The following is a 10,256-nucleotide window of genomic DNA, read 5'->3' as shown; positions in this document are numbered from 1 at the left end:
CTGTGGCAGAATAAAAGCAGAGTGACATTATTTTAAATACCACATGCAAGTATTGACTTGAGAAATAGCATCTAACTAAAGGCCTATGTATATCTTCATCTGCAAAATGGGTCAAATGTATCTTGTCTGACACGTTCTGTTTAAACAAACAGTTGCATTATGGGGCTTTCATGAGAAATTGAAAGGGGTAGAATGCCAAGTAGGTGTGACTAAAACAATCCCACACGCACATGTTCTCTCTTCTGTGTGGTACAAATTGAAATAAAGGAGGAGACTTGTTGACACACTCACCTTTGATAGCATGATCACCGATGAGTGTCCAGATCCCAACACCCCCCCCACACAGAACCCCCTAGTTAGGGGGTGTGCATCCGTTTTGGCACACCCAGGCTGAGATAAGGCATCAAGTGAAGGCTGCCGGTAAAGACGTGATTATCAGTCAGTGACGCAGATACAGGAGACACAGAGGAGCAGCTCTCAGTCTTCTGCTTCTATCTTGGGAGGCAGAGATACTGGAGGGACATCACTGGGTCAATGAACCAACGGAGGTCTGTGGTGATGATGAAAGGAAAACGATACGGAGGACCTGAAGTCACTTAGCTTATGGCTGCAGCTCTTATCATCGGTCCCATTCTGGATATTCACATAAAAACAACAAACATCGGAGAATATGAATGGGTCATTTGTAGTGGGGTGGTAAAGGATAACCCAAAGAAAGTTAACATACGATTGGAAACTGCAAACTCAAAGGCTCGCATTGAAGGCCTTTTGAGGACTTAGTCAGACTTTTTTTATTTCAACTTTTTGAATCAAAATGATTATTAATATCCCCTTTGACTGAGATAACATTAGGTTTGTTCCTGTTGTTTCTAAAATAACTTGATGCATGCGCTGGTTTGATTGGCTTATCAAAATCATATGGCTTATGCCCTATGAAAAAATACCCCTTTTATTTTCAGTAGTTCAGAACTCTGCTTTGGTAAGTCATAGGTTTAGAAGTTGTATTATTAAAATACAAAAGTGTGTACTGTAAATGTTAAATCTGTCCTTATTTGTGTTTCTGTTTAACCTCTGATAAACAAAACAAGACTTTATAGATTGGCTGATTCCAATTTGAATAGAACATTTTTCCTGGCAATGTGAAAATGGTTTAAAAACAATATTTAGATCTCAATAAAGGAAAAATAACATTTGCAACCAATGTAATTAAACAGTTGACTGATGGATTGAATATGAAAACTTGATGTTTATTCAAATCTGTATGTGGCTGGGAGTCATTATGTCACAATTTATGAAATCATGAACATTATATTGTCATTTTTTATGAATTTATGCAAAGAAATCCATAAATTAGGCCCTCTTGGCACCACCACAATTCTAGGAAATCTCGCATCCTAATCCATACGATTCGTCAGTGGTTTTTCATACATTATTAAGTTACATGGATAATTATGACATGTCAGCTGAGTCGTAAACAGCCACATGACTGATGCAGATACTTCAGAGTCAAGCCAACCTCACTGCGAGGTAACTGAGCTCATTTGGTTTCATTTCTAGATGATTCTTCTTTCTATTTGTAACTTCACTGACGATGGAAATGATTCTCAGGCAATAACAACATTAGGGGAGCTGAGACTAAATCAAATGCTCCTGAACCTCTCACTTAAGTTGCAGATGTTTCCTCAGCAGATAATCCTAATGTTCCTTGTGCAACTCGAAACTATATACGAAAAAATAACATCCACAGTAACTCATAAGTATTTATTCTGTATACATCATCATTCACACAGCTCCAGCAAGGTATGGTATTTTTCAGATTTCCCTGTCTCTTTCGTTCTTTGATCAGGAAGGAGAGTTTTCTATCAGTCGTTCTGAGGACTTCAAAGGCCATCAGGCTTATAAAGTCTCTCCTGCTGGGCAGAAGAGTCCAAAATGACCATGAGCCTTTAAATGATCAGTGGAGGCTTTCTAAATCACTCCACTTTTTCTTTCTTGGAGGGAATGTAAGATAGAGATAATGACAGGGAGAGCAAAAGAAAAATACATGAATAGAGTGGATTAGTCCTTATTATAACATAGGAATATATCTCAGTAAACCAACATCCCAATAGCCCTGTATTTTGCTCCTTGGTTATTTATTTATTTAAAATCCTGTGGCTTCTTAGTTTGTCGATAGAGAGTCCTCTGTTGTGGCTGCTTCTGGTTTCAACCACAACCCCAAACTTCTCTTTTGACAGAGGATTACAATGGAATTGGAAAGGGATGAAGCCCTCTGTAATGGTCACACATGCAGAGCACACAGCACACACAGTGACATGTGTTCTCTGCTTTTAACCCATCCTAGTACCAGGAGTCTATTACTAGGAGCAGTGGGCAGCTATTGTACAGCGGAGCAATGGAGGTATCCGGTGCCTTGCTCAAGGGCACCACAGCAGAACTGGGACCTCTCCAAGTAGCAGTCCACACTCCATATTTTAGGTCTGGTCGGGGACTTGAACCGGCGACCCTACAGCTCCCAGTCCAAGCCCCTACTGACTGAGCCACTGCCTGACCGAAGGCCACAGCATGATATATAAAAAAAGCTTGACATCACATTCATACTGTAAAGCCTTTGTTCTGTCCTCACTTCCTCGTTAGGAAAGTGCAATCTCTGTTTCCAGCCTTTGAGGGAACAAACGACAGGAAAATGTTGCCAGCTGAAAGACACCAATATCCTCTGAGTAGGGCAAGTCTGGGTCGGCAGGCCTGATGACAATGTGTGACAATATGCGGGGTACTTTTTTATAATAGACACTGTAAAGATTAAACATGAACACGATACATTAGCTTAAAAAGTCCAGCCCTGGGTCCCACCCTTCTAGGTCACTAACTCCTTCCACATGTAATCTTTTACCAGATATTTTATGTTGACAAGAGAGAATTTTAAACTTAGTCCTGGCAGACAGCTCCCTGTGGCCACAAAACTGGGGCACTGCGTGTCTCCTTTGAAGGTGGCATTTGCAGTTTGCTCAGAGGACATCTCACTCCATGCTCATTAGCCTTAGGCAGGAGTTGTGACTGCGTAACAAAACAGTCCCAAAAGGCACCACAGCCCGGGGTCTGTGCCAGCAGGGATTTTGTCTTTGGTAGTAATGGACAAATACCCTGATCTGAATTAACGAGTGAGTTAAAATGTAGATGCTTTGAAATTGGACTTCATACCTAGGAAAATAAGGCAAAGCTTTACAGAAATGGTGTGAGCATTTGGCCTCAGATTCTCGATCAAATGTTATCAGTAATGGGCGAGTTCTTAATGAATGTCAGTAAAACCACATTGTGCCTTTGCAGGTTTTTGCCTGCATATATGTTACAACTTCTTGTAAATTGTTTGATTAAAACACCGACATTTGGCACATAATTTCATGTGAAGCACTTATCTTAATAATTGGTATTAGTCATTCTTTGATCTTCTCGTCTGATGATGCTGACACTTTTGCTATAAAGGTGTATTAAAAACAGGTTTAGCTTCTAGGTAAGTCTTGGTCTCACACAGAGTACATTTTATTAGTTGAATGTTGTATTTATAAGGGATTATTGTTGTGCGTATTACCTGGGTAATCTGAAGATAAATAGAAGAATAAATTGAATTTAAAATACATTTGCTTTCAATTAAAATGCTCTTAGAGCCTCATAATTTGGGTCCTTGTAGGAGTCCTTTGTGACAGGATTATTTTGCGTATTATCAGCAAATGTATGTCTTTAAAGCAAGTTTGTCTGACTACCAGAGTTTTAAGTTCCTCTTCAGCTTCCAGGAAGACCAAGGGCTGTTTCCACTTTAGTAGATGGCCACTTGAGTCCAGCAGGCAGGTTTCCGAACATGAGTTTTGGTTGAACGTGAAACTTTCTAATTTTTGTCCAAGCTGCCAGTAATCCTTGCAGATGTTGGAACAACACACACACACACATTGTGCTTTTACAGCTGAGTGAAGCCTCTTAATTAAAAACAGCAATTCAAAAACTCCAATACTGAGCATGTTAAGATGATGTTCCTAAACCAAAGCTCTCAATACAATTTACAAACACATTTCAAGTATATATACAGGTATTTGGTCAGTACAAACACTCATGGCATAAATGCAGGAAGGTGAGGAGGCTTAATAAAATGACTCCCAAAGACAACATTATCCAGGAAAATAACCAGCTTGTCACATGTTCATGAAACTACAGGTCCTGTTTTTGTGTGTGAACATACTCACAGTTTCTTCACCTGTTTGATGACCACACACATTTGGCGCATCAATCCATGGGAAAGTGTTTAGTCATTGTCTTTCAAACACTTAATGATACTATTTTGCAATGAAAGTGAATTCAAAGCCTCAAAACCAGTATCGGCCTAAGTCTTACACAATGGCATCGCAACCATGCAGTCACATAACTTTACAGGTGGGTTGTACAAATAATTCAATTCAATTCAATTCAAAAACTTTATTTATTCAGGTGAAAAGCCATTGAGATCATTGACCTCTTGAAATAATAAATAATATTATAGTGAAGTTAGTATAAAACTGCTTTTTAAACTACCTTTATAAGTTTGCCTCTCTTAGATAGCTGGCATTGCCTCATCACAGTCATGTAAACATGCTGTGTTCATCCCTTTAAACTGCAATATATGTTCAGTCTAAACTAAAGGCTGTATAACCTTGAGTGGCACGAGTTTGCACAGCAGTGTCTTATGGAAAGCAGTTCAGTAGTGCAATTAGCTTTTTCCTTGTTCCTGAGAGAGTCTCTGTAAACATCTTGGATTCATCCCAACTCTCCCACGTAACCATAATTCACTTCATTAGTTAATGATTCTTTTTTTGCAGGACTTACTGAGTCTGCTCTGACTTTAAATGGCTTGTAGCCTTTCATCTGTTTACTGGTCTCCATAAAAAGCAGAGGGAGTACAGTGTTGCGTTTTGGCGGGTGGACTCGTGCATGTACCCACGGTTGTAGACATCACCAGGCCTGGCACAATCACACAGATGACAGCAGTGCTGATCACAGAGCCGTGTCAAGGCACATCTGGCCAACGTAAACATGCCAACGAGCTTGAAGTCATTCGTTTGAGAATTCTGTCGGATGCCCATCTTAGAGTCGAACTCATGGGTGTAACCTCAAATTGAAAATAATAACAGGAATGATCGGTTATTTTTTACGATTTTACACAACTGCGAGACTCCAGGGATTTCAAGGAATAAACATCTTCATAAGTCAGATGAAAACTTTAACAGAAGATAAATGTTTCTAATTAGTCCACAAGTGTATCACTTGATTTTATTTATTGGCACTCCACGATTTGGCACATTAGTTCAATACACACTGAATGTTATTTGGCTGAAAGATGGAAACGGCAGTGAAGCAACAAAAACAGTGATGTTGAGTTGGGCTACAAACAGCCAATGTTCATACTCCGCTGGTTAAAGGATTTGGTTCTGTGCAAAGAAAATAACACTCCTCTCTGCTGAGTAATAGCAGCTCTGCTTTGCTTGGGCTGTTTGTTTTCTGTTTTTTATTTTGCAAAGCCTTTTGAATACCACACAGTGGGTGATCCAAACACATTAGCCTTATAGTCAATAACTGGTGAGTCTTTCGGGCTAATATATAATCACCTATAATACCGATCATGACTATTATACCAATGCAATCCACATGGTTGCATACGAGCCAAATATCCAAATCCTTTACTGACTTTAGGGCAAAACTTACATCAGAATGACATGTATTGGCTCTACTGATACTGCTGATGAAGGTTTTTAATGGAATATAAACAGGATATGGCAACAGATCCTGACTTTAGTTCCTGGGAGTTATGGGTGGATATTGGACGGTATTTATGTGTCTTGCAAACACAGAAGGACTCTTCAACAAATAGAGCCTTTCTATACAGGGCTTCTATATACAGTATCACTTATTTCCAGTGAGTGCTTCAAATATACATGAAGATTTGGATAGATCCAACTCCTTACTCTTACAGAAGCCATTTGCTTAGAGAGAAGCCAAAGCCAAAGATTCTCCATCACGAATGATAAAGTTAGTCATCAGAGTATTTCTGCAAGTTTTAGTTTAGTAGCTGAAGTCCGAATCATAGCGAGTTATGAGGACCCCAGTCTCATATATCTCATGGTCTCATTGTAAGGTGTTGTCATATGTGGAAATGAGTCAGATAGTGTCGATTTAAGTGGTGTCAAAATAACCATGATGGCTGAATCCATAGAATGAAATATGGCAGGGTGTAGCAGGAGGGGAGGCAGACAGTCACTGACTCACTGTCTGTGAGTTATTGTCTGAAAATGAATACTTCCCCATTGGTATTTGCTCAACTTAGCATTTATCATGAATAAGTACATAAAAAAAAGAGCTCCAGGATTGAGGAATTTATTAGTTATTGTGAGAGTCTTCTAGCTTGAAAAAAGAAACAGAGCGGATCTGCAATAACTTGTTGGCTACAATTTTTAATCATTAAAATATTCGAGAAAAGAAAGGCAGTATGCCACTTGGACACTGTAATCTGGCTTATAATGTTTTTCTAACTTTTCTTGGTCTCTTGGATAAAAATTAGTTGCTCTTAACGATTATTGTTTAAAGAATTAAAAAAACACTTCTGACCAAACAGTTACTAAAAGATAAACATCTGTGATTCTTTAGTGTCTATCGGCCTGACACAGATGACATCACTCACACTTTGACAACGTGTTTCCTCAAGCTGTTTATCTATGCCTTACAAATTATCCACAAAATGAAGCTTGTCCACACGTGCCTGTCAGCTCACACAAGCATGAGGATGAGTTATCAGCCAGGAAGTAAACTGGATTTACTTTCTATTCAATTTCGCAACATGATGGTGTAGTGCAGTAGACAATGCAGAATGGCGTCTCTTCATTACCAAAACAATCCAAGGGACTGTGGAGCAAAAGTCAAATGTTTAAATCAGTCTCAGGTCACGGCTAAGCTGAAGCTAAATGTGTTAACAGAGGCCATGCACTACTCTCTTTGTTTCTGTTGTGATTGTTAAAACATTATCATACTGAGAAAGGTGGTAAGGAAATGGAGCAGTGATGTTCAGATGCTGGGAGAACAAAGCCTGGGGAAATAAAATAATGGGGTTCCCTATCGATCCTTCTGAAGAGGCAGTGTAGTGTTAAAGCATCTAATACAGATTTGAAGTGTGTAGGATGCACGCAGTTCTTAATCCATGTGCAAAAACTAAACATTAAAATAGCATTGGAAAATAACTTTAAAAAAAGTAATCTTCACAAAAGTTTCATGTGTGTCAAGTTTCACTGAAGTCACTCTTAGACACACACCGTCATAATTGTTAAGTAGACACCCATAGATAAGCTCATTGAGACAAATGAAGGGTTTCAAATGTAACTCCGGGATCACAGATACACCCTTTGTTTGGAGATGTTGTGATGCAATACATCTCCAGTCCCTCCGATGGTCCTTTCAATGTCCCTGCTGTTAATGAGTTGATTTGTTTTCCTCTATTATTCCAGTTGTCTGTGGGGAACCCTAACCACCATTCATTTTTTTCTGCCCATGGGTGTGACTGCTATGTGATGTAGTGACGAAAAAGAGGCTCAAATAGCTGAGCAAGGAGGAAAATCCACTGCCAAATGGTCACAGTTGTCGTCAAGATATATGGTGGTATAGCCTTTGCTAATTTAGTTTTTTACTTTCAAGATAGGATTGACTTGTATAAACTTTTGATTTAGGAGTATATCATTCAGCTTACACTGCATGTGCTCAAGAGAAGAGGAAAATATTTACCCAGATGAGACAAGTTTTTCTGATGTGTGAAATGAGAGCGCTACAATGGCTGCTCTGTCCCCTCTTGGTCTCTCAGACATGACTCAGGCTGAGAGAGGAGATGATGTCTCGCAGTTACAGCTTGCCCTGCTCTCCGCTATGAAGCCACAACAACAACATTATGGGAACTAACTACGTCTTTACTTTAGTCATATTATATATTAAAATACACCTCTAACCTCCGCCCTGTTTTTTTTTTTTCAAATTGCAAAAAAGACCAACATCAACGGGTAACAGTTATATTAAACAACCACTCGGTGACCCTCGGTTAATTGACTCACGTGTGACTTCCTGGAAACGACTTGAGCATTCAAGTGTAAGAAACATACATGAAAGGCACTGTAATTTGTCTCTTTTGGAAGTGTTGAAACAAACACTGCCACATGCAGATGTTTCATTCATTCTCTTAACTACTCACTCTCTCAAAACTGAGCTGAACTAAATAATAACTGGTGAAAATAATTATGGTTTACAGAAAGCTCAGGAAATAGTTTGTGTTCAACCAAAACACTTGCAGGGAGGGTTCTAGTTCCCTCACTTTGAAATGTCTTGCGTTTCTCTTTTGTTTGCTGAAGTCGTGAGAATGTTTAGGTTCAGATTCCCAAGTCAGTCAGTCATTCCCATTCAAAGGCCTGTCTCTCAAAGATTGGCTAAATACAAACCTACTCATTAAAGGTCAGTTGCTATGTAGCTTTCACAATCTGCTCTTTTTGTTCCAATCCTTCTTATCGGTCTAGTTTAAGCTGCATGAAAAACACAATGAGAAAAAGGCCCTTTTGTGATAGATATCAAATAAAGTAGCTGCGGTCACAAAAGGTACTTACAAAAAGGAGGTACCAATTATAGTGGGAAGTACCTATAAGACTGGAAGAGTGGTAGTAGTTGTGCAACCCCCCCCCCCCCCCCCCCCCACGCACACCCCTGTTCTGTGATCTGAAGTGTGCATCAAGGGGATGATAACAAGGTCCATATGTGGTCACTTCCTCCCTCCACTGCTTTGACATGAGGGGGCAGTTTTAACAGGACACCACAAACCATTGACTTACTCTCCAGAAGACACAAAACAACTTGAAACACTTCCTGGCACAATAATATTCTTTGACACTGGGATGTGCGTGAAGCAGCAGAGTTGGAAGCTTGTTGCTTCCCATCACAGATCATAAAAGTGGCCGTTGGAATTTGGTGTGACAAATCGCCAATAAAGTCTGTAAAACTAACTTAGAAAAAAAAAGATATGACTTTGGCTGTAATTATCTTTTAGAAAAAGGACACTTTGAAAACTAGAACATTGCATGACCTTTGTTCAATATGTTGACTGTATGTTCATTTGCATCTAGTCATCTTGTTCCTGGCAAAAGTGTTTCAGAATTCAAAACAATTTGAGTCAAGCTCCCAATAAGTTTAGTCAAGCTAACTAAACTTATTTTGAATTCTGATGACTAGGTGCGAATTAGCATTTCAAACGATGACTGCTCTTTACAAAAGATTTGAAACAAAGGCTCACGTAGCATATGTATTGAGCCATGAAACTTAATTTGCCACAGAAGTGAACTTTTTGAAGTTCCAGAGAAATGTGTTTCCAAGGTATCAGTTGCAACAGCTTGTTTATGACGAATTGCACAAGTCCACACATGTTGCTGAAATACAGGATCAACAGGAGGGATACATGGACCCATGGAGCTTGAACCATGTTAGTACACAGCATGTATAGTAGGCAGTGGATCTTCCATGACAGCTGCCAACATCAGCAACTGAATGCATTGTTTGTCACTTACAGTGCTGATAAATAACTGTGCACAACGCCCACAATCCATTTGTTGCTATTTTTCCCATCCAGGCCATTTGGATGTAATTAAAGGCAACATGTAAACAGTTCTTGTAATCTGGGAGACTCCGACGCACACAGATGATTTATTGTTAATAATAAAATCACAGCCGTGCATAAAAACTGAAAGGGATGAGCCAGTGTTATGGAGGCCACATAACTTTAATTTTCATACAAACCAATAGCATCTCACACAGTTTCCCATGGATGCTAACAAAGGGTGATTTATCGAGATGTTAGCGGATTAGTGAAACATTCTTCAAAACAATTGTTGTGTTTGTTTGTCTGAATAGGGTTCTGGTCACTCTCTGCATGGTGCAGACAAAACACTTTTTCACAATCCCCAAATGTGCCATATGTTGTGGTCTTTGATGCGTCATTGTGGGAATCTGTCCCTGGGTGTTATGAAAGCAATAACAGCGCACATATGCTCCGCTAGAGGTAGATGGCAAACTGGGATTCCCATAGACACACAGCAACACTTGGAAATTACATTTTAGTTTACTGCATGTAGAGACAATTAAAAAGAGCCAATAATGAATAACTTGTTCAAACGTAATTATCAGCTGGTAAGATCACAATTAAGAGTTTCTGTTCTGGT

The sequence above is a fragment of the Notothenia rossii genome (assembly GCF_949606895.1).
Source record: "Notothenia rossii genome assembly, chromosome: 6".
Classification (NCBI taxonomy): Eukaryota; Metazoa; Chordata; class Actinopteri; order Perciformes; family Nototheniidae; genus Notothenia; species Notothenia rossii.
The sequence above is the reverse complement of the archived record's forward strand: the minus strand, read 5'-3'. Positions refer to the sequence as shown.